Source organism: Silurus aristotelis (genome assembly GCF_946808225.1).
Source record: "Silurus aristotelis genome assembly, chromosome: 16".
Lineage (NCBI taxonomy): Eukaryota > Metazoa > Chordata > Actinopteri > Siluriformes > Siluridae > Silurus > Silurus aristotelis.
In genome coordinates, this window is record NC_139589.1 from 5984539 (window position 1) to 6009810 (window position 25272).

At 38.3% G+C, this 25272-nt stretch overlaps 1 protein-coding gene and 1 long non-coding RNA gene across 11 annotated transcripts in view; one reads left to right on the forward strand and one right to left on the reverse strand.

Moving 5' to 3' along the window:
* The window catches only part of nrxn2a (neurexin 2a), a 408435-nt gene that overhangs the window by 366714 nt on the left and 16449 nt on the right, over positions 1 to 25272 (reverse strand). The gene's annotated exons all lie outside the window — the stretch shown is intronic.
* Positions 1721 to 24831, forward strand: LOC310739522. The gene is made up of 3 exons (XR_014537407.1): positions 1721 to 2083; positions 23911 to 24020; positions 24126 to 24831. It is a non-coding gene; the product is annotated as an uncharacterized lncRNA (long non-coding RNA).

Genomic DNA, 25272 nt, shown 5'->3' on the forward strand with positions numbered 1-25272 from the left:
GGCTCTGTGATCTGTAAGTCTGCATTATATGCAACAACCAGTTAAAATTAAACCTCAGGTGCTGCTCGGAGCTCAGTACTGTTCATACAACCCCGAGTTTATAAACTATGTTTGTTCAATCTATGGAATGTTTCTAGACCCAGACCTCAGTGTGCTCAAGCTTGCCCTGGGTTGCTAATGAACCCATGTAGGTCCTAATGAACTCATCTGCGTTGTGTTCATTAGCAACTTAAACAAATTAGCAGGTCGCCAAGAGTGGAAAATGTAAACGTAGCTGAGTATTTACTGCTTGTCTCTACCAAGGATACCTCTTTAATTGACTTCAGGTTTGCTGTCCCTCAACTATTTCAGTACCCAATCTTTCAACATACATTTTTACATTGATATTTTTAGGCTGGGATTTGAACTCCAACATCTTAAACACTGAGCTGCCACTTCCCCTGATGTGTGTTTTAAGTGGCAGTTGCTACGCTACTACGATTTACCCGATACAGCGACACGAAATGAAGAAAATTCTATAAAAAAAAAAAAAAAGAGCTTTAAAGGCCCTAAATCGCCATTTCACATGACTTTGGAGCTCTGTTGCTGGTTAAAATGACACCTTGGATGCTGCTCAGCGTTCAGTATTAATCAAACAATCCCAGGATCATAGACTGTGTTTAAACACTGGATGAGATGTTTGGAGACCTGGACCTTGGTGAGCTCTCCTGGGCTTGCCCTTTTGCCCCATCACCATCGTAAACAAATGCTCAGTACGCAACAGTACCACCACTAGCACTACTCTAAAGCTATTCTAAGGTGATTTACAGCCTGTCCAGATGTTCAATTCTGACAGTATAAATGTAAGAAAGACCATTTAAGAGATTTAAAATATTATTATATATGTATACTTTGACAAAGAGTTACAAAAAAAATCCACCCCCAACTCCATATATTTATGAAGGCTGTATTATTTCCTGGGATCAGCCTGGAACTAGTGCATCACTATTAATAGTGTGTAGCACTGAAAATAATAGCTCATATGATTGGCAGTGCAGCAAATTAAAAACAATCCTTCCAAACCCTATTGCAGAACATTTTGTTCAATGAAACCTTGCTGAACTTCTCATTTGCAACTAAATGTTTTAGTCCATTGTCCAACCAAACAAACAAAATTATTGTTTCATTTAAAAAAAAAAAAAAAGAAATAAAATGAAATCCGAGTATATATTGTTACATTACTTATAAAACATAAGCCTATAAATAGTGTTTGTTTATTTACTGAATATATCATCCAAGGTCTATAAATATAATATGAATATAATTTTTTTTCTTCTCGCTGTATATCTTGTTCTTCTTTTCATGTTTTGCTGCGAACACCATCCCCAGTAGGAAACTCGAACCCCAGCTGAGTTCATCCGAAGGTTAAGGGAACTAAAGTAAAATAGAAGGAAGGCGCAGATCAAAGCCAGACAAGAGAACGTTGGTATTCATGGAGGCTGATGCTCAAGTTAGATGGAATGCTTTTCGCATGGGTCATGAACACCCCACTGGGCTTGAGACCTAGATCCCACCGTCAAAGGTTAATCCAGTTTTACCTTTCTCACACACAAACACATACACACACAAAACACACAAAAAGCATCATCATTGCTACTTCTTCCATCTTTCCAGCTGTGACATCACAGGTCACAGGAGGCTCTGGGGACCTTGCACAAATCCACATCCTCTAGCAGAGTCGGAACATTGAAGCTTTTTTGAGCCTCGGGGAGGAAAAAAATGTGGAGAGAGAGTAGAATAATAGAACAGCAAAGGAAGCGAGGCGGCGGAATGAGCATCTGACAGGGTTCTGCAGAATGCTAATACCTTTAAAGCACGACGGCGGAGCGAGTCTGAGAATGGCATGCCGCATTGTTTCTCCAAACAGGATTAAGACTCGTATTAGCTCTTGTGTTTTTGCTTTGGCTGCCCACTACTTCACCGGCGCTTAGTGACAGGCGTGGTGGGTGTGGGGGTTAAGAATAATCAGCAGCACTGTGGGAGCTCGGTGCCACCAGGAAGAGCCGTGCTGGCAGCCGTATTGCGTGGGAGTCACGTGCAACTGGTGAGTTTGTATTTCCTGCTCAGCTTTTTTTTCACAGGGATCCAGGCCGCACGCTGAGGACGCTTTGCTACAACAGATAAACTCTGTACACAGGCGCTGTGTGGTGCATCGTACGGAGCTCGCTAAAGCGTCTAGCAAGAAGGGCCAAGAACCGCCTACTCACACAAAAGAAAGACGGTCTGACTGCCATTTCAAATGACCAACCACATTTACCTGCTATAACTATTTCAACAATAACTGTGCTACGCTGTTTAAAAGTTTGTCTTTTGCATACACAGAAGTGACGATTACACATTTCACAAGATTCAAAAGCTTGTGGTCAGAAGTGTACACTGAGTCACTGATTGCCTGTGGCTTTTATTCAGACATATACAGACATTTTTTTTTTTTACTTTATTCCCCACAAAGTTTTCTAGCAAAATTCTTTTCACAAAAATAGACGAAAATCTCCTGCATGTGCACAAAAGCACGATTATACAGTACTTATATTGTATAAGCACAACAGTATCGGATATGATGTTATGTCTTTAACTGTTAGACCTTAATTGCATTTTTATTAGAAATATTGGACCATAAAATCTTCTGCTAAGACAGTAAACAAACGCAACAAATACAGCTCACTTCACTTCAGCATCCACACATGCACTAAAATTCAAGCAAACATCCACACTTGAATATGTTGCACTTTTTACCTGAATGAGGTGAGAATTTTACCATTTTAAAGGCAGTAAATAAACTATATGAACAAAAGTTTGTAGACACCTGACCATAAGATTGGTATGTGCTTTCAGTCCCTATTTACTATTATAATAACTTTCACTCTTCATGGAAGATGTTCCACTTGGTTTTGGAGTGTGCTTGGTTTTCAGCCACAAGGGAATTAGTAAAGTCCGGTAATCATGTAGGGTGAGGAAAACTGGGATGCAGTCAGTGTTCCAATAGAAATAAGGTGGGATCTCTATAGCTGGCAAATCAAGATCTTCCACTCTAACCTAAGTAAAGTATATATTCATAGTGCTGGCTTTGTGCACATGGGCATTGTCATGCTGGAACAGGTTTGGGTTTCCGAGTTCAAGTGAAGGCAAAATTGCATGCTAACACTTCCAAAGACTTTGTGCTAGCAATTTGGGAAGAACCATACGTGGCTGGAAAATCACGTGTTCTGAGACTTTTGTGCTTCTAGTCTATGCTGGTATTCTGTATCATACAATCAATATACTCCAAAATCAACCAGACCACTAAGGTAACTACTAAAAATTTCAGAGACTAGTTTTTTTAACTCGCCAACAGATGGCAGCACAAGGCTGCACGCACAGTCACAGGGAGCACGAGCTTCATAAGTAAGTGTGCCTGAAGCCATGGTCCTGTGCGCTATCACCCTGCTCACCAGATTTGGCTCCTGTGGACCTCTCCCTCTTCCCAAAGATGAAAATTTGACACCATTAATTAAATGCAGCATGAATAGCAGATAGCTGATTAGCTGAATAGCTGTGTTCATTAGCAACTTAAACTAATTTGCAATTGGGCCAAGTGTAACCACTGTAGCTAACTATTTCAGGCTAATCATAAACAATAATAATTAGAATAATTAATAGTAATAAAGGTATAATAATAACATATTCTTTTCAGCAGTCGCTCATGCATTTCTGAAGCTCAACAAATGTCTAACATTACCATAACCATACAATTTTTTTTTTTACCACATTCGATGGTACTGTCTTTTCAAGAAAAGGATCAAACGTAAAAAAAACACCAACATGGCAAAAAGACAAATACATTACTACACAGTGAAATCCTTTCTTCGCATCTTCCTTCGCATTTCTTGGCATCTTGTTGATACGAGAGGAAGTTCTCCTTATGGTTTTACTCAAATAAAGAAAGCTCGGCCGGGTCTTATCTGAAATCTCATTAAAAATAAAACAAAGCGAATTTAAATTGCAAACGAATAAGACATTGCAGACCAAAGTATCGCAGCGTGCCTCTTGGTTATCATTCCAGACAACATTCATGAAGTCTAAGGATGTTGTGTTTTTGATGTTTCTTCCTGCAGTTAAACAAATGTAGACTAAACATTTGTCTCCTACTGGGTTTCTGGTGAGAGCCTTAAAAATATATAATTTATATATATTTATATAAATATATAGACGTGTGGACATGAGATAAGGTAAAAAGCTTCATGTGATAGATGTATTTCAGAGAGAGACAGTGTATTCAACACCTTGCTTTCCTACACCTACTACAAACACACTCCTCTTCAACTCTGGATTTAATTCGGTTATGTAAATGAAAGCTGCTCTCGGTGCGGCGGTTCGTTCAGAGTGAGCTAATTGAACGGATCAAATGACTGCGCAATGCGAGCGAGGTCACGCGTGACGCTCTGTTTTTGATTGATCTTCCTTTCCGTGTATCGGAGATATTCTCAGGATGGAGCTTAAAGGTCCGGTGACAAAGTGAGCTTTAACTAGGCTTATCAGCTGCCTTGCCGTATCGATTGTCCTTGAGAGACAAACCAAATTACTCAGATGCGCGCCAGAAAAGCTCTCGCTTAACATCATAAATTAGCCCCGCGATCCAGTCAGCCGTATAGGAGCCGTGCGGAGACAAATCCATACAACAAATAGAAATGAGTCAAATAGAAGGCAACAAAGCAATCGTTATCTGATTCATTGAGCCTGAGTCGGAGAGCATATGGCTGCATGGTGTACTGCATGCTCAGAGAAGAAACACACACGTTTGCATCTCGGGGTGCTTTTTTGATTTTTAATGCAACCATTTTAATTCTACACAACTGATTTTGAGTTAACAAAAGATGTTAGATCTCCAGAGTGATTAATAGGGAATCATGCTTAAATGGACGCCACAGCCTTTTACATCAACACGCCGCTTTCTCGCCCTTCAGCCAAACTTGACGGTTTCCAGAGAATTTTGAACCATGTTGTGACATCTCAAGCAAGGTGTGATGTGCCTTCAATGTCAAAGAAATACCCAACTGAAAGAAAATCACTTTTAACTGTTAACATATGCTTCAAAACAGGGACATGCGAGAGAAGAATCGAAGAGAGAGAGAGAGACAAAGAGAAAGAGAGAAAGGCTGTGGTAATAAACAAAAGCTAAACCATATGATTTCCCTCCCCCGAGTTGTGCACAGAAATAGACCCAGAGTGTTCCAGCATGCTTTAGATAGGCTACATAAATTAGCTAAATTGTCCATGGAAGTCGTGAGACAGCTTCGAAACATATGCTCTTTTCATAGACACTTCAATCTTTAGGACGTGTCTGTGGGCTAGCGCTGGATGCCCGCTTTAATTTACGACCCCCTTCAACCTCAGGAAGCTGGAGGCGCTGAAGAAGTATCAAAAGACAACATCCTTAGGCAGCGTGGATGTCGGATGGAATGGTTACGAAGCGGCGGGCTGCTATGGAGCCCGAGCTTTGTGCTGTTAATCTCCAGAGCTGTCGTCCATCACTTCGGCTCGGCTCTGTCCCATCTAAATGTCCTGCAGTGTGGCTAAAAGCAGTCTGCATCCACAAGTCACTCACGCTCTCTCTCTCTCTGTCTGTCTCTCACACACACACACACACACACACACGCAAACACACACACATACTATTCTTTTACAACTATCAACCTGATGCTATTCCTAGACCTCTACAATGATTCAAGCAAATTCTCAAAATCTGAATCTAACCTTTGACTCAGTAACTAAAAGATCGCTTTTGCCCCACAAGGTCACATCTGTCACATATTGGAAGATGTACCAATAGATTTTGGAGTGTGTTTATTGAGATTTCAGCTTGTTCAAACCACATGGGCTTTAGTATCGTGGACACCTGACCATAAGCTTGGTATGTGCCTTTTAAACATCCCATTCCACATTTAGTCCCCAATTTACTGTTCTGATAACCTTCACTCTCATGGAAAGGTGGACTAGGTTTTCACTAGAGATCCACTAGGTTTTGGAGTTTGCAGCAACAAAGGTGTTAGTAAAGTCAGGTACTGATGTAGGTGAGATGAGGAGGCCTGGGGTGCAATCAGAGTTCCAATTTATCCTAAAGGTGTTTAACAGGACCGAGACCAGTGCTCTATAGCAGGCCACTCAAGATCTGAGCTAGCTTTGTGCACAGGGGCATTGTCATGCTGAAATGGGTTTAGGTCTTCTAGTTCAAGTAAAAGGGAAAATGTAATGCTACTGCACCCAAAGACATCCTTTACAATTGTGTGCCTCCAACTTTGTGTAAACTTATCAGGAAGGAACCAGTTAGGGCTGGAAATTTCTAGTGTCCCATACTTTTGTGAATATAGTGTTTTTTTTAATTGATCTAGATACAGATCAAGATGCAAATAAATACGTAAATAGACAGACAGACAGACAGACTGCCCTTTGGTTCCCAACCAGAATGTAATAACATATGCACTTACACACACACACACACACACACACACACACACACACACACACACACACACACACACACACACACATGTCCCTTTCTTTTATCTCAACGTGCCTCATTTATATCCCCTGCATGATGAAGTCTTGTGTAATAGCCCTTAGATGGTCAGGGCTTGGGCTCTGATAAACCTCCTGAAACTCTGCTCACGTTTCCAGGGCCAAACGGAGATCAGGCTAATGCAGTAGCAGTTAATGGAGCTAAAAGCCCTTTTCTTTTCTCATACAACATAACAAAGACAAACATGACAGCTTGTTAAGGGTCTCGCCGAGTCACAGGCTGTCACTGAGCCACCTTTTCTTTCTCCTTTACAGCCAAACAACAATGCATGTGGCCTGCTGTCACCATGGATACAAGGGCCCTCATTACCTTTCCGGTGTACGTGCACGCACGTGCGGAGGTGCGCTAGCGCACGCACACACTCAACACAGAGGCTTAGACAAAAAAAAATAACAGAACCTGTCTGCAAATACCTGTTTCCCAATGAACTTAAAAGATATTTCAATTACTTTTTGTCACTGAGAACATGCCATTCACTCACTCTGTGTAGGAGTTCTTCCAGACTGCAGCTCTTTCTGCAATTCTGTCTATCAGCTCAACCTTGAAAACCTCTCTGCAATGGTCTTCCCTCTAACCAAACAGCGCCTGCCTTTCAGCAATCTATTCATCTCTTGTTATCTAATGCTTTACGCCTATATCTTTGTGCAAGCTTTATGACAACCATCTTCAGCGTTGGAAAAAAAAAATAAAAAAAAGAACTCCTGAGGGGAAAATCTTCAATACAAATGTATTAGTTAACCTGACCTGACACAACAGCAACGAAAATCATTCAGTAAAAAAAAAAAAAAAAGACCAGGACAGGATCCCTTTTTTTTTTTTTTCAGAAATGTCTCTGGGAGAGACCTTGATACCTTTTTACACATAGAATCATTTATTAGTCTAACAGACAGACGGACGGACGGACGGACGGACGGACGGACGGACGGACGGACGGACGGACGGACGGACGGACGGACGGACGGACGGACGGACGGACGGACGGACGGACGGACGGACAGACAGACAGACAGACAGACAGACAGATAGATAGATAGATAGAGAGATTACAGAATTAAAGCACTGCCTTGTCTCAGAATCTCAGTTCACAAATCCAAATTAATCAGAAATATCCAAAATTCCAAAGTGCATGTTGAGTTACATTAAAAACAACAAGGGCCATTTGGACACATTACAAAGTGGGTAAGATATAATTTGTAAAATATTACGGCATTTCTGCATGGTGTGTGTTTATCTTTTTGCTTAGATTGGTCAAAAGAATATGTGTATACCATAAAGTGTACAGTATTTGGGTCTATTTACATAACAAAACAAAAAAAAAAACTTCCACAGGTTCTTTGAATGCTGTTTATGATTCAAACACATTTTCTCCTGGTGACATACTGAAGCGTCATTTCAAAAAATTATTAAAATAATAGCTGTTTTTTTTTTTCAGGCTATCAAGATTTTAAGGCTTTTTCCCTCAGTGGCATTCGTTTGTTTGAAGAATCGCTGCTCCTGAAGAGGTAGTTGGCAGTAAATCTCACAGTCAGGGTTACATTACAATACAGGGATTCCAAAAAGTCAGGAACCAATCGCAATATATTGAGCAAAAGGTGTCGATCTGAATATTTTTAGCAATGCCTGCAAAAACATGAAACAGAGGATTGAAAGGTGTATAGAGTACAAGGCTTTAACAAGTTAATAAATAAATGATTAAATAAAGTACCATATATTTTTACTCCTTGTTAGAAGAAAAACCTCCCAATGTGTTGGTACTATTGGGTTAAAATAAAAAAACAAAAAACATCTTGCATATTTATTAAAACAAAATGCAAAATATGTGTACCGTTAATACGCATTAGTATGTTACTACCGTGCTGCCATTTCCGAGGAAAACCCTGTGTAGTACTCCCGCTGCTCGTCTCTCCAGTCAAGCTAAGTAAAAGTCTGAAGTTGATGATATCCCAGGGTGACACAATGCAGCTCCTTGCATGTGGTCGTGTGTAACATGAAACAGCCTGTCAGTCAGCCGAGGAGTGAGAAATACGGGAACTAGGAGGTGAAGGAGTGTGTGCAACAGAGCCGTGCCTGTTGAATTACATAGGTAGGTACTCATGACCATGCTTTTCTTGACCAGACACACACTCACACACACCCACACCTATCTAGACTCCATAATATGACACATTCTCCTAATTCTCATGTGTCGCACCTCAACATTCCGATTAATCGTCCTCATCAACCTTGTACAACTGAAATTTAAATTTTTTTTTAGAACTAGGGTTGCAAAGAAAATGTCCGAAAACTTTATTCTGGGGAATTTGGGAAATATTACAAATTGGAAATTTAGCAGAAATGTATGGGAATTTCTAGGAATAAATTAGGGACTATATAAATGCACATCTGTGAGCAACAGTATGGTTTTATGCTGAGGAAGAGCACCACAGATGCATTATTTGCTTTGAGAATGTTGATGGAGAAGAATAGAGAAGGTCAGAAGGAGTTGCATTGTGTATTTAGAGAAAGCGTACGACAGGGTGCCGAGAGAGGAGTTGTGGTATTGTATGAGAAAGTCAGGTGTATCAGAGAAGTATGTGAGGGTGGTGCAGGACATGTATGAGGGCAGTGTGACAGCAGTGAAGTGTGTCGTGTGCATGTGATTGATGAATGTTCAGGGAAGAAATTCAACTGAAATTGCATTCAATCTGGTTGGTTTAACCAAAATTATCCTGCAAAATTATTCAAATACATTTAAGTTCCCTGTTATTGGTTAAATTGCAATTTTGTACATTCACAATTTATTCAAATTATTCCCTGTTAATGCCCATATTTTTCAGTTAATTCCCATGGAAAGTTTCCAGACATTGAAAATTCCTGGAATTTTGCAACCCTAATTAGAACACAACGTGACCTGTATGCCGTACATAATAACCTTGGTAAGAGTCTTTATATGATATTCAAGCCTGTTATATGCAGGTGGATGCAGTAATTGTACTGTCATTATGTGACTTTTGTACAGACTGTACACATACACACATATTTTCTTTCAGGGCTTCAAACCTGTGTATATGATGAATTAGTACATGATGTATAGAGTATATGATGAGCTAGGGATCTTATTAGCTTTTCATACACATCTGCCTCGAGTTTACACACTGTGGATGTGGAAGCTCAGCGGTTAAGACGTAAGACTTCTAATCAAAAGGTCATCAATTCCTATCCCCTTGAGCAAGACCCTAAACACTCAACTGCTCAGTTGTATGGATGAGATGATAGTAAGTGGATAAGGGAGTCTACCAAATGCCTTGAATTTCACTGTAAACTTCAATTTTAAAAAAACATGTGAGTGGCACCTCTGGGTAAATTGTTTGAGCAGACAAAATAAGTTTACACACAAAAAAAAAAAAAACCACTCTTTACAACCATGATGAGTAAAAATGCATCTCATAATGTACAAGTCTTGAGGTGAATGGGTAGAAAATAACATCCGATCGCACTTCTGTCTTTCGGGAATCTGACATGAGGAAATTCCGGGAACAGGGCACAGGACACAGGCTCAACAAAACTGGACAATTAATTATGAATTGATCATTTAGGACTAGTCAATAGGGTTGTTCTATAAAACCAGAGCACAATTTAGCAGAAAACTATGCATTTAATTACATACATAAACAAATCAATATTTCTACAAATGATATTAGTTCAGCTCAGGCTTTACAGATCCTAAAGGAAAAACCTTACAGGGTTTCTTTTGTTTATTTGTCATAGGAATTCTCTCAGAAACCTGCAAAAGACAAATATGCATTCTGTTTTAATGCTGAAAATAATGATGCTTTACCCATAATACTCTGCAAGGTCTAGGTGTTACAATAGATTATTAAAACCGAATTATTTTCTAAACAAGGGTGCAAGGAGGTATGATGTCATTCACTGGAACGGTTTTCCAAATTTTATATTCCTACAAGTGAGCTGATCTTCCTGGAGAAATCAACCTCCTTCCTCTTTCCCAAAAAATTTGGAAATAGTTAGGTAACCAGCAGTTAAAGAGTTAATCTGAATGGGTCAAAAAATAAATATATAGCGTCTAATTTCTGGCTAATTGTTTTTTATTGCTATCCCGTATTTTGCTGAGTTTTAGAGTTATGATATAAACCCTCAAGAAATAAAAACTAATGACTTCATGGGACAAAATTAGATTGTAAATAAACAGCTGGTATAGATTTTGTTTCAGTCTATCCTATTCTTGTGGGAAAGTCTCATTTAAAAAAAATCATACACACAAATTAACCTTTCTTCAGACTCTCACTATGGTCACATATGTATTTTGCGGGGCGTTTTGCCTGATTATTGTCTCAACCAGTCGTTTTTAACCTTTCCAATTGGTCCTTTGATTACACAGAGGGGTGCATAGAAAAAAACAATGGAAATCTCTTTACTGTGTTAGCCTTTTTAAATGGAATTAAGTCATGGTGTGAGGGAGTTAACAGTCATTATCCTGATCTCAATGCTGATCAATACAACGAGGGCAGATAATTAGTCAGATAATTAGTGTTAGCAAACTACCTAGCATTTAACACTGCAGACTCAGGTGGACATGGGTGTAGCTAGCTAGCTACAATAAAAAGAATAATAAAATCTTTCTCAAGCATCAATGCATCAGTCTAAAAATGTTAGCGCTGGAAAAGTAAGTAATTAACCTTAAGTTGTAGGGTTTCTCATAAGAGATTTAAGATCTTAACCAGAAAAGATGCAAGATGTAATCTGATTTTATATAAAAAATGACACTTTAGAGACAAAAATAAACTGAGACACCTGACTTTTCCATTTATATGTGGTACTTTCCTAAACGGTTGCCACAGGCTTGGAGGCACATGATTGTATAGGATGTATAGGATGTGGTACCATAAAAAAATTCCCTTCACTAGAACTAGAAGACCCAAACATGTTCCAGCATGACAATGCCAAAGTGTACAAAGCTAGCTTCATGAAGATATACCTTATATAAGTTTGAATGGAAGATCTTGAGTGGCCTGCTATAGCGCTCTGAACCCTGTTTAAACCCTATTAAACATCTGCATAAACATATATATATATATATATATATATATATATATATATATATATATATATATATATATATATATATATATATATATATTTTTTTTTTTTTTTTTTTTTTTTTTTTTTTTTTTTTAATTATTATTATTATTTTTTTTTATTCTGCTAATCAAATATGTCATTGTCCAGAAATCTAGAATCTAGTTACATAAAAATCTGTTTGCTATATTTAACTGTGCACTGCATGTTGTAACCCTGAGGCACTGCATTAGGGATTTTAGACAATGGGTTTTCAGTCTGTATAAATATGTGGAAAAGTCACTTAACCACATAAAAGGTACAGCAATACATAGTGTTTCATGGTCCTTGGTGACTAAGCAGAAGTCGTTTTGAAAAGCTTGAGAAGAATTGCTTTATGTAGGAAAACAAGCTAATCTCTGAGGAAGGCTTTGTACTGTTGTAGAGTCTCTGGGGTCATGGCGAGCAGGGTCTGACAAATCTTCTGAAAAATAGATTCCATTTTATTCGTCTTTGATCAAATTGGCAAGGATTCATTGATGGAATAGTGCTGTTATCTCACTCTAATTCAACATGTATTAAATACCTGACATTAGCTGGCCTTAACCTTGAACCGCTGGCTCAAAGAACCGCAGGCTCAATGTGATTCTGTAGGAAAAAGAGCTGTGTACTGTTCTAAATGGTAATTTTGACAAATGTTACATCAAAAAATTTAAGGTTATGGTTGGGGTCCCATAGCATTAATGAACACTGTTGACTTGGCATGATCCAAAGAATCAGAATTGAAAAAATGTACACCAAACCTTGTGGTGTTGGCTGCACTAAGGTGTGTAGAGCTGTCTATCCCAATGGCAAATTTTATAATAGTTTATTATAATTGTATGAAGTATACACATACACTCATGTAGAATGATTATAATAATAACTATAATAATAATAATAATAATAATAATAATAATAATAATAATAATAATAAACAAAATAATTGCAATAACCCAAGTCATATAAAAACCTTTTTCTTCTAAATAAATGTCACAAAATTGGATAATTTTTCTTCACTATATTCAAACCGTGTTTCAGTACTGAGCAAGCATTCATAAAATTACAATATAATTTCACTCTCAGAAGAATAATGACTTCAATTCTATCCCACTAATAAGGACCAAAAATCATAAACATGCTAAAATAGAAAAAGCAAAAAAAAATAATAATTTTTAAGTGCATGTCATAGATCAAAGCAATGACAGAGGAGAGGAAGTGTGTTGGTAAGAAAGGGGAAATAAACAGTGAAATCTGTTATATGGTCTTTATTACTAAATAATGAAATGCACTTTATGTGATGAACATTTAGATAAGTAATAACAATTACAGGTATAATTTCATATGTAATTTCATAAGAATCCATAACCAATTCACAGTTTACAGCAGAGGGACTCCTAATATTCATCTGTATTATTGATTTGCAAAATGATTCACATTTCAGTGTCCTTATCATTAAAAGACACTTAATTATGTTTACTTCTGCATATTAAAGGGTGAAATTGTGTACTGAGCACACAAGAAGACATAAATGTTATTCGTCAAACATTTGAGGCATTAAAAAAATAACGAATGATCATGTCTCCAGTTTTCCAGGAGTCTAGAAGGTGAAGCTGGACATGATTGAAGCTGAGTACACCGCCTCTCCCACCCCCCTTTAAAATCTGCAACTCAGTATGTAGGGTTTAGGTCTTCGAGATGATTACAGTACCTATAAAATTAGAATTAGCTCCACTTTCTAGACTTTTTGATCTGTCATGTGGACAATATGGACACAATATGGACAAAAGTTTGTGGACACACGACCATAAGAGTCATATATGTTTTTTGAACATGCATTTACATTTATATTTATGGGATTTGCCAGACACCCTTATCCAGAGCAACTTACAGTACATTTGTCTCATTCGTACACCTGAGCAGCTACATTGTGAACATTGTCATGCTGGAACGTTTGTGTCGCCTGGTTTGTGTAAATCACATATAACTAAAAAATGCAGGTGACCCAATACTTATATCTACATAATGAGTTTCGGATGATAATTTGTGCAGCCGTATGTATCTGTAGTTAGTAATTTCAGAAGAAAATTAAACTTACACTTACTTTTTCATGCACTTGAGTGGCATAAAATGCACTTAAGAGACAATTACACGATTAATTTCCATTGTTTGCATGGCAAGAAATCCTCAACCAAGTTATGACAGGCTCATCCACACCTTCAGGAGATCTGAATTTAGCTAATTACGGTGTCTGCTGCTGAAAGAACAGTGACAGGTGCTGCTTTTGTGCAAAGCCTTTTCCTGACAGTTTCTTTTTGAATGCAAACGCTGCTTAGTAAGAGTGTGTGTTTGCTAAGCTAGCTTGCACATATTTGCATCATGGCTAGTATCATGCATTCAGGGCCTGCCTCTTACCACACAAACAAGTCAAAAATGCCACAGGCGGATATTGTATACCCTCAGTTCACTGCACAGCGTCTGGATTTTCAGCATAACCGACCTGGATTACATTACAGAGATGCTGTCGATTGCTATCTACACTGAGGTGACATTATATGAGCATTAACCATGAAAGAAGAAGATTGTGGTAATGTGAGAAGCATCTGCGTGTATATAATTTAAAGTGTTGCTGGATCACACGCATAACCTACGATTTGTAAAATATTTACGCATTACATCCACGTAGCTATCGTTAATGTAGTTAAATGTCTTCGCACAACAACGAATCAACACAATACCTTTTATTCGACGTGTTGCTAAAGAAATCAAGTACTTTAACTATTACTCCTGTCCAGATTAACAGACTATGAAACTATTTCAGTGCGATGATTGAATGTAACCGACGTGAACACTAATATGAACATTTGTTGGCACAGAGCATAAAAACTAGTACAAACTCTGGCCTTTGGAATTGAGAGTTTATTCACTGAACGAACAGAAAAACAAACAAATAACAAATCTAAATGACAGCAGGAGTATAACTGGAAATCTCCATTATGTTTATTGAATGTGTAATGAAAATGATCTATTACTTGGATCAAGAGTGATAGTGTGGAGGTGGAATAAAGAGCTGCAAAGGCCTGGAGTTCTCACATTCAATATTCAATATTCAACATATTTAATGGACCGGTCGTCAGTGTCAATAAGGGATGCAGCATTTCCAATTTTTTTTCATTGAGATTATTATGAGTGGATTCTTTCATACAGATAATGATACTAATACAAAAATGAATAGCCTAGGACCCACTAGCTTGTGTGTATTGTATTAAATATGAATGTATGCAGTTCAGTCGTACTGGTTGAACACCATGAGTCCAAAACTGCACATCTCATAGAGTTTATATATATATATATATATATATATATATATATATATATATATATATATATATATATATATATATATATATAGAGAGAGAGAGAGAGAGAGAGAGAGAGAGAGAGAGAGAGAGAGAGAGAGAGAGAGAGAGAGAGAGGAGTGAGTGAAAGAGAAAGAGAGAGAGAGAGAGAGAGAGAGAGAGGGGGGGGGGGGGGGGGGGGGGGGGAGAGAGAGAGGGAGGAAGCGAGAGAGGGTGAGAGAGAGGGTGAGAGAGAGAGAGAGAGAGAGAGACAGAGAGACAGAGAGAGAGAGAGAGAGAGAGAGGAAGTGAGATAAAGAGAGAGAGAGCGAGAGAGAAAAAGAGAGAGAGAGAGGAAGTGAGATAAAGAGAGAGAGAGAGAGAGAGAGAGAGAGAGAGAGAGAGAGAGAGAGAGAGAGAGAGTTAGTGGGACAGAGATAGAAAGAGAGAAAGAGAGAGAGAGAGAGAGAGAGAAAGAGAGAGAGAGAGAGAGAGAGAGAGAGAGAGAGAGAGAGAGAGAGAGAGAGAAAGAGAAAGCTATCATGCTGATCACATGACCACCTTTTTTCATCAGCCACCTGAAAAATCTCCATCTGTTCCCTGGACTGCAACGACCAACACAAATTATACTAGGTGGTATAAAAATGTTTAGAGGCTAATTGTGCAAACTGGTTCTATTCTGACCATATGCGTTTCCACGTCTGCAATTACCTCATTTACAGCAAGTCAGAACAAAGAGAAAACGTGAAATACTTAATGAAACTGGGCAAATCTGCCACAGAGTTGTTTGACATGACATACGTTTGACATACGGCAATGCTGCAACGAGTCGTTCGAGCTGTTTTGAGTTGCACGTGTGCTTCAAGAGCGAAAGAGCATCATTGGAAGACGATAAGGGATCAGGAAGACCTCCAACGAGTTCAACCCCTGAAAAAGTCTAAACCATTCAGCAACTTGTGCATAATGATAGTCAGAGAACAATCCACACCATCTCACTTCCGCACCCACCCTGATTGCCAAATTTGGCTCCTGCGGACTTTGTCCTCTTCCTGAAGATGATGATCCAACTCAAAGGTCGACATTTGTTCCAGCGCGAATTGCAAAAGGTGTTTGACAGGCGAAACGAAAACTTCTAGGACACATTCCAAAAGTAGAAGGAACGCTGGGAGCGCTGTATTGCTCTGTGAGGGGAGTATTTTAGAGGTGATAGTGTGTAAACGTAGAAAAATACTTTTTGATACCACCTTATACATTATGCATTATACGGTTAACATGACAACATGTTTACTCGACTGGATAGTAGCAATAATGATCTACAGGTTACAGGTTTTCCTAAAGTGGATGATAAACGCTCTTTTATTTTCATAAAATATGCATTGGTCCAACCAAATCTGTATTTGTACCGAGCTCGGGTTTTATCTGCCTACACCACATTTCATTCAGTTTGAAGTGGAACAACTGTATAAGTGCTAAGAGAGTGTGACACTCTGCCATGTTGCAACTATCTACAAGCCAGGAATCCAAGAAACCATAATTGGCTCTGAGTCCTGGAGTGGGTAGGATGTCCTTCCCCTCTCCCCTGTTGACCAGAGTGCAGATAGCGAAATCGATCACAAGGGTCTGTTAGCTCATGTATGTAGTTAATTCTTTCTTGGTGCCTGTGAGCAGCACCTCGAAAAGAAGCAGTGACTGGGTTCATGAGGTGTTTCTTACACTTCTAAAATAAAAGCTAAAGGCATGTTGGAGCTGGGATTTGGGATTTCGAGTTTGTTTCTTGTGAGATTTCAAGTTGCTCTTAAAGCAGGAGTAAAATTTGGAATGGTCTAAAAAATATTATTCATTCATTATGTTTGTTTTCGCACCATCGCTTCACTTTACCACTTGGGTGCAGTGCAATAGACTCACAGAGGAGATGAGTTTGCTCCAAATTTATTAGAGAAAGGGATCTTGGCTGACAGAAATGTGGCTCTCTGGTGTTGTAGGCTGAGCTGCTTTTCTGCTCACCACTGTTGTTAAGAGTGTGTATTTGTTGTGTAGTTACTGTAGTTGCCTATTTGAGGTACTGTACTGTTCCTTGAACACAAACTAGTCTGAATATTGACCTCTGACCTCTGTTATCAAGGTATTTCCACCTCGCTGGATGTTTTTTCTACAGTTCTTTAAAAAAAATCGGACAAGTGCTGGTAAATAAAATAAAGAAAATTGATGAAAGTCTGTGAAATCTCTTGCTATTTTGGCCTATTACCTTTATCCATGGAGATAGACACTGGTCTACAGGGCTTCCTTCAGCTAAATAATTTACAAAAATGCATGCGATTAGATAGAAACAGAGGATCTGCTACAAGAGTCGAGATGGTTTTCGACACTATTTTATAATTAGATGTTGAATTGAAAGTTCATTTTCATCTATCTATCTATCTATCTATCTATCTATCTATCTATCTATCTATCTATCTATCTATCTATCTATATATCTATCTATCTATCTATCTATCTATCTTACAAGTAAATCTAATAAACTACTAAACCTCATGGATACAATATCTATCTCAGATTGGTTTATTCCCAACATTGTTTTTTTTTTACAGTGTACTCCATCTTATAGTTTGGAATAAAACAGTAACTACATGACCTTTTCACTTACTGCATGTTTCACAGGCTTTTATATATAGTGTTTAGTAAATGAGGCTCAGTAGGCTTCTGTGGAGATGACTCACTTGTCCAGCGGAAAACATGCCTTTTTTTTTAGTTCAACTCTGCTATGGTCCTGGCTACAATTAGTCCACATGAGAAGCAGATTTGTAAATGCATTAGATTTGACTGAAATTTGGTTCCCTTTCTGAAGAATCTGGCATTGATAAAAAAAAAATAATACAGACCGTGTGGGTGCGGGTCAGTTTCGGGTTAGCGTGTAAAGCGGAATTGAAAAGCGAGGGTTTTGTTGCTTACAAACACGCTGCCACTACAGAGCTATTCAAACAACATGTGTCGCTTGCAGATCTGATGGAATTAGGTCTCCGGTCTAATTATTCAAGCTTCCCAACAGGCTTTTCTTGTGCCAGCGCTGTTTCATGTCATCGAAGTAGGGGGCATATTTACATGTGTGTGGCTGTAGAGGAGAGCTCTGCGGGGTTACGGTAGTGGGAGGTGGAATAAACACAAGGCAATGGTTTTTCCACAGAAAATTACATTATTATGCTAATCTGCGGGCGAGGAAACGGTATAACGTCATACTCCTGTCAGGAATCGACTTCATTATTATTCAGAACACAATATATGCCGATTAGCGATTTCGTTCTTGTGTCTCTTGTGGTTAATCATCACAGTAAATATTTGTACCAGATCATGATGGTCTACGAGTTTTACATGGAGCCATGAAATGATTGTTTTTTAGTTCTTATGACCAGTATTAAAAACTTTTTTTTACCACAGTAGCAATAATAATAACCAAAACCCTTGACTTGTGTACTCTCTGGAGTAAAAGGGAACGAAAGCACACTTAGTGCTCGCAAAACTACACCTGCCGGTTTCTCTGCATGCTTGCTTCCCCACTACATTGCTCACGGTTACATTTCTGTGCTCACAATTCACAGCACCTTGTGATTTTTAATGACTACACTTGCTGATGGCTTGGATCAGCTGCCTTCATGCTCTTACACAATTTCCAGAGCTTTGAGAAATGACAAAGATATACTCATACTTCACTTATTTAAGTGTTCACATACTCTAGGCTTCTTAGAATTATAGGATGCTTTCAGTATAAGCCAAGTGATATTCCTGAATTTATTCTATTTATCTGGCATATTAATCAATCAAACATTATCAAAAGTTATCTATCTATCTATCTATCTATCTATCTATCTATCTATCTATCTATCTATCTATCTATCTATCTATCTATCTATCTATCTATCATCGTCATTTCTAGAATAGTCTCGCCTATGCTAGGTACTATTAACATGGTATTAATGCAGGATTTTACATTAGCTTTGCAATAAACACCGCAGTAATAAGTTTTGAACCATCATTAGGGGCTGTTGCCATTGTAACTCACCAACTACGTTTCTGCTCAAAATAACACTTCTTATAAAACGAGTCTCAATTGTTAGTGTTTTGTAACAGCCATTGTGTAATGTGCATTTTTGCGACACAGAAAAATGTCCAGTCAACACCTGCATGTCCTTCTTACCCCACGATACTCTTCAGGATATCATACCTTGCCATGTATTATTTTTAAGCTTGCAAAGAGGCAGAACAGTTCCAGAAATGTTCCAGAAAATATCTGGGGAATTTTGGAAATATTAAAAGTTCCAAACTTACATTTGATTTATGGGAATTAATTCGAAATTTAGGGACATTTATATAAAGTGTATCATATACTAAACATAAATTTAAACATTCTGTTTGGTCATAAGCCGACATGCATGGAACCTAATACAAAAAGTATAATAATTTTTTTTAATACCGTAATTTCCGGACTATTATGCGCACCCATATATAAGCCGCACCCACTGAATTTGACAAAGATTTTTTTGTCTATAAGCCGCAGGTCTACACTGAAACTAATGAACTTTACACAGGCTTTAATGAAAGACAGTGTCTGTTACAAGGTGTAACGGGTGAAATATGTTGTGGCTCCTTTAACAGCAGAGCGGAATTTTGGGAATAGCCTGCCGCCGCATTTTTCTGGTATTACTGCATGTGTGCAAGACCGAGGAATATGTCCTTATTATTTTCTGATGCTCATTTCTAAGTTTTTTTGACTAACCCATAACGCTGTTGCCAAGAAAAATAAAAAAGCACGAGTTTTGGAAATCTGTCTGTGCTCATATGATTTCTGTTGCAACTGGAGTTAGTGAGCTCTCTCTTCACCCAGACTCAATGCGTTACAAACGGCTTGTATCTAAACAGTAGCCTACAAAGAAAGTCATTGTTCACTGTCTTCCTCCTTCCTTTCACAACTATTTCTCTCTGAAGTTTTTCTTTTGTCATCGTCGTGCGTTTAAAAATCAACACAGGTGAAAGTTTCTTCTCCCGATGCCGTGCAGCTCAGAACACAGGTGAGGTGCGTTTTTTCGTTTCCGTTCGGAAATTTCAATTGTCTAATGTTATGTCTCTCAGTTTTTTGGCTTGAAGTTTGTGAAACCGGGAAAAACCCAGGAAAAATCCATGAATAAGCCGCTTCGTTGTTTAAGCCGTGGGGTTCAAAACGTGGGAAAAAAGTAGCGGTTTATAGTCCGAAAAATACGGTAATTTAAATGTTTGTATAATTTGGTTACACACAGCACAAGGAAGTTTGCAACATAAATAAATGTAATATTTATGTTATTTACGTCAATACTCGCCAAAATAGAAATTTATTTTTTACATTATTTGCTGTGCAGGATTCTAGTAATGACCTGTTCTGGAGGAATGCATCTAGGGGGTTAAATCTAGTTGTTTTAATCAAAATTATCCTGCGAGATGTTTTTTTTTACTACATTCACATTCCCTGTTATAGGCTAACCTAAAATGTAGTAAATTTACAGTTTATCTCCATTAATTCCTGTTAATTCCCATATAATCCTGTTACTTTTGCAACCCTAATTATTTGGTATCACAGCATAACCTGTTGTATGTTATTCTTTACATATATATTACCTCTTGGTGATTTTACATGAAGAGTTGCGAAAGTTCTGGAGAACACTGAATATATTTTAGATATAAAATGCTACTAAGCAGTCGTGCGGCCTTTTCGATCTCTCTCGAAAGCACTCCAAAGCGTCCCACGTTTGAGTCTGGAAAAGCTGCATCTCCTCGCTAACAACACAAAGCAGGATGCACGCTGAATCCGTGTCCATGCATGACCCTGTGTCTCAGACGAGAAAGCACAGACAGAAAGAAAGCCAAGCAGAAATAAAAAAAAGTCTCTTGGTGAGATTGTGTTTATCCAGGCATGTGCGTGCACAGTGATGTCTCTCTGTATTAAAAGTGAAGTTATTGGAGAACGAGTGCAGGATATGAGTACAGTCAGGGGGTTGGAGAAGGTCCCAATTCAAAGTACAGACTGTGAGAGTGTCTTTCATTCTGTTTTCAAAGATGCTATGGACCATCACCATACCGACCCAATTTCTAGTGTTATGGATTGAAATGCTCATGGTATTAAAATCCCTGCCTATACAGTGAAAAACGAGACTACGCAAAGCTACAAAGCATTTCTTAATAACAATGAGTCATTTAAGGCATGGGTTTCTAACCTTTCATACACCGCGGACCAGTTGTGTTATAAAATATTCTCTCAGATCGGCTGCTTGAATGTGTGTGTGAGGCCGGGGAGGGTTTGTTTATACACACAGAGAGTGAGAGAGACAAAAGTAGAGATGAAACTGTATTATAGATACAAGTCATCATATTTTCGGTTCACGGCTGCGTTCTTTTTTCCCCTTTTCTCCTCACTAGCTGTCGCTCCATAATTACCACATTACCGCTTGGCCTTTTCTTTACCTCCTCCACTGAAAAAACTTTTGTTGGGATGTTTGTTTAACACGTATGTTAATAATTAGTGCTGTATGTAAATTTGGATAAAAGTGTTTGAATGAAAGGGCAAAATGCATAATAAAAACTACAGTGTCGTATCTATAGACGTTCACCCAAATGAGGATGGGTTCCTCTTTTGAGTCTGGTTCCTCTCAAGGTTTCTTCCTCATAACATCTAAGGGAGTTTTTCCTTGCCACAGGCACCATGGCTGCTCATCAGGGATAAATACACATCGTTCACCTTAACTATTAAATTCTGTAAAGCTGCTTTGAGACGATGTCTGTTGTGAAAAGCGCTACAGAAATAAACTTGACTTGACGTGACTTGTTTTGCCCCAAGAACCTTCTTGCAACCCTCACAATTCTTTCACAGCCCAGTCCTGGGTTGTGACCCCGTGGATGGGATGCTCTGATTTAATGCTCTCAAAGCTGTCCTTCTTATTAGAAGTTCTTTAGACCTTTGAAAACTGCCCTGTTTTTCAAAACAAGAGCTGTGACACTGTTAGCAAACTGCATGTCGTATCAATAAACAATATAAAGGTCAAGAAAACTACGACCCTTGTATAGAAACATTCATGCCCCAGTACTTTCTTAAATACCTTTCATTTAACAGGAGAATGATATTTCAAGCAAATACACACTTATCTATATAATGAAACATCTTTCGCTAACCTACCTCTCCCTCACTCTATTTCTTTCTTTTACTCTCTGGCTCTTTCCCTCCCTCGTTCTCTTTCTCTCTTTCTGAAGTTAAAATTCAGCTAGCTAGAATCCTTGCGCAGCCACGTTTCAACAATTACAGTCATTCAGTCAATCATTCAATGAGTCAAAATACCTTCTCTTATAAAAAACATTCAGGATCCTGTACTTAATTTATAATCTTCTGTCTTTCTGAGAATGACATTTCATATCGTTTCTGTTAACCTGTCATTATTTATCACACTCGTTAAAAAGCTGAACATGAGAGTGGCTATAAGGAAATCCTGCATGAGAAGCTAATTAACTGGCCAGTGATGGAAGTTTCTACAGTATGTTTGATAGCTGTAAATGTGGTTACACTGCAGTCCACATCCTCCTACAAAAAAAACCCGCTAAAGCAAGATTCAGTAAAAAAAAAAAAACACTCCCTGAATTTTTATTCACTGCAACCTCTAAAGTTTACACGGAATGGTGTGTGAGCAAAAAACCTACAGTTCTGCAGGCAGAGGTTCCCTGTTGATAAGAGATGTCAGAGAATAGCCAAAGTAATTCAAGCTGATTGGATCCCTACGGTAACCACTTTTAACAACCGTGATGAGCAGAAAAAAACCTCCTAAAATACATACATTTTGATTTTTTATTTAAATAAACTAAAACAACTAAACAGCATATCATGTCTGTGAAGAACAGGAATCTGAGGCTGAAGTGGACACCAAATCTGGACAGCTGAAGATCGAAGAATACTCGAATCAGCAATCAGGCCACGCTTTTTAAACATCGCATTCCACATTCAGTCCCAAATTGCTCTGTTAATTCTAATTAATACTTGTGGACATTTGTGTTCATCAGCCACAAAGGTGTTAGTAAAGTCAGGTACTAATGCAGAGTCAGGAGGCCTGGGGTGCAGTCAGTGTTCCAATTCATACAAAGGTGCTCAGTAGAAGTAAGATCAGAGCTCTGTAGCAGGCCACTTGAGATCTTCCTCTACCAAGCCATGGAAACCATATCTTCATGGAGCTCGCTTTGTGTACAGGGGCATTGCAATGTTGAAACAGATTTGAGTTTTCAAGTTCGAGTGAATGCAAAACTCTATTATACCTCATCCAAAGACGTCTTGTACAACTGTGTGCATCCAGCTTTGTGGTTTGGAGAAGAACCACATATGGCAGGAACAATCAGGTGTCCCAATACTTTTGCCCATATAATGTATATAGCTATCATTCTGATTAGGCACATGTATTGCATTTGACAGATGCCCTTATCCAGAGCAACTTACAATTATCTCATTTACACAACTGAGAAGTTGAGGGTTAAGCAGTGGCAGTTTGGTGGTGATGGGATTTGAACTCATGATCTTCTAATAAGAAGTCCAACCTTAATCGCTGAGCTTAAACCACTTCAACTGAAGCTGTTGACCTCCATAGTTATATGGATTATGCTGCTGATTGGACAGTGGGATAAAATGAAGGTGTACAGGTATTCCTAATCAAGTGGTTGGTAAGGGTGTCTCAGTTTAAATAAAGTATAAAACTCCTGCCTGGGACATTATGTTGGGTTTCCGCATTACTCATTTATCTGGTTAAAAAAAATAATAATATTAATGTACATTATTTAGCAGTCATTGAGTTACTGTTGTAGCTACTTGTCATTTTGCTGTTTTTTTAGCAGGTTGACAAATAAGACCTGCGACAAGCTTTTTAAATGTAATCTACTTGAGGCAGCGAGAGTAGTGTCTCAAATCGGGTGTGTCCCAAATCGACCTATGGACATATGACATTGTAAGTTATCATTTGCTATTTGAATTTATATTTGAACGAACCATAAATTAGTGCCAATTCTCCTGATTTTGTGATCTAATTCCAGATGTTTCTCGTACCTTTCAGTTCCATCCTGCTGCCTGCTATCATTAATAGCGCCCGAGTGAGTGAGTCAGTGACTGAGTGAGACAGTGAGGTGGCGAAGCAAGCAAACACGACCGCCATGCCACGGTTGCTTGACGAGGCATGTGCTTCAGATCATGAACGTTTCCTATTTTTCTTCACACTTTCAATCTTCTTTCTTTTTTATCAGTCAGGTACAGGTTAATCTTCATCTCATCTGCCTGTAACATTTAATCCCAGAATTCAGGAAGCGCTTCAGGTGAACTTTGTAAGAAAAACTGCTGATTCATTTCTGGAGGATTTCGCTTCTAGTACTGAGCTCACAGCTAGGGTTTGGCAATTTAGGTCTTAATGGCAATCTATGACACATCCACGTTTTAATTCAGGAGTGTGTCTTGGTATGGAACGGTTTTATTTCATGACTCCTGAGTTCTTTGGTTACTCATGATTCACTACTGTCACTTTGTTTTTCCAGACCTAGCACAATTCTTTTGAGGGTTTCTAAACAAAGCTCTATGATCACCCACTTTATTGGAATTGAAATAAAGCTTGCATAAAGTTATTTGAAAGAAATGGGATGCAAAATATTATCATATTCTGCTTGATGATAGTTTCTTATGTCACTTTGGATTGGTGTTGGGGATCAGGAGGCGTGTCTAGACATACGTAACATGTTTATTATACGCCACATTATTACCATTTAGCCATTTCTTTACTATTTACCTGTTAAGAGGTTTTAGAAAGTAGTTATTAGCTGTAACAAAGCTCACTGTTAAACTGAAATAAATGTATAGAAACTGTTGTGTATGTGCTCTGTGCTGAACAGCAGTGGAATTCCTCACTGTAACTTTGTATAGTGAAGTCATCCAGATAAAAAACACTTATTTAAACCATTGTTTAGGTTTTGCGAATGAATAAATAAATGGATTTAATTGTTTGGCATGTATGCACAGAAGAAGATGTTTTGTTGGTTGCTCTCCTATCAAGTCAGATAACATCATCTATTAAGATTTGTACAAGATACAAAATAAAATAATAATGAGAAGACACGTTATGAGATAAAAAGTTTTCCAACAGACATTCAATAGTCACCACAATAGTCATCACAATCAACCCAACTTAATATCCATCACATTTTTTAACAGTTTGT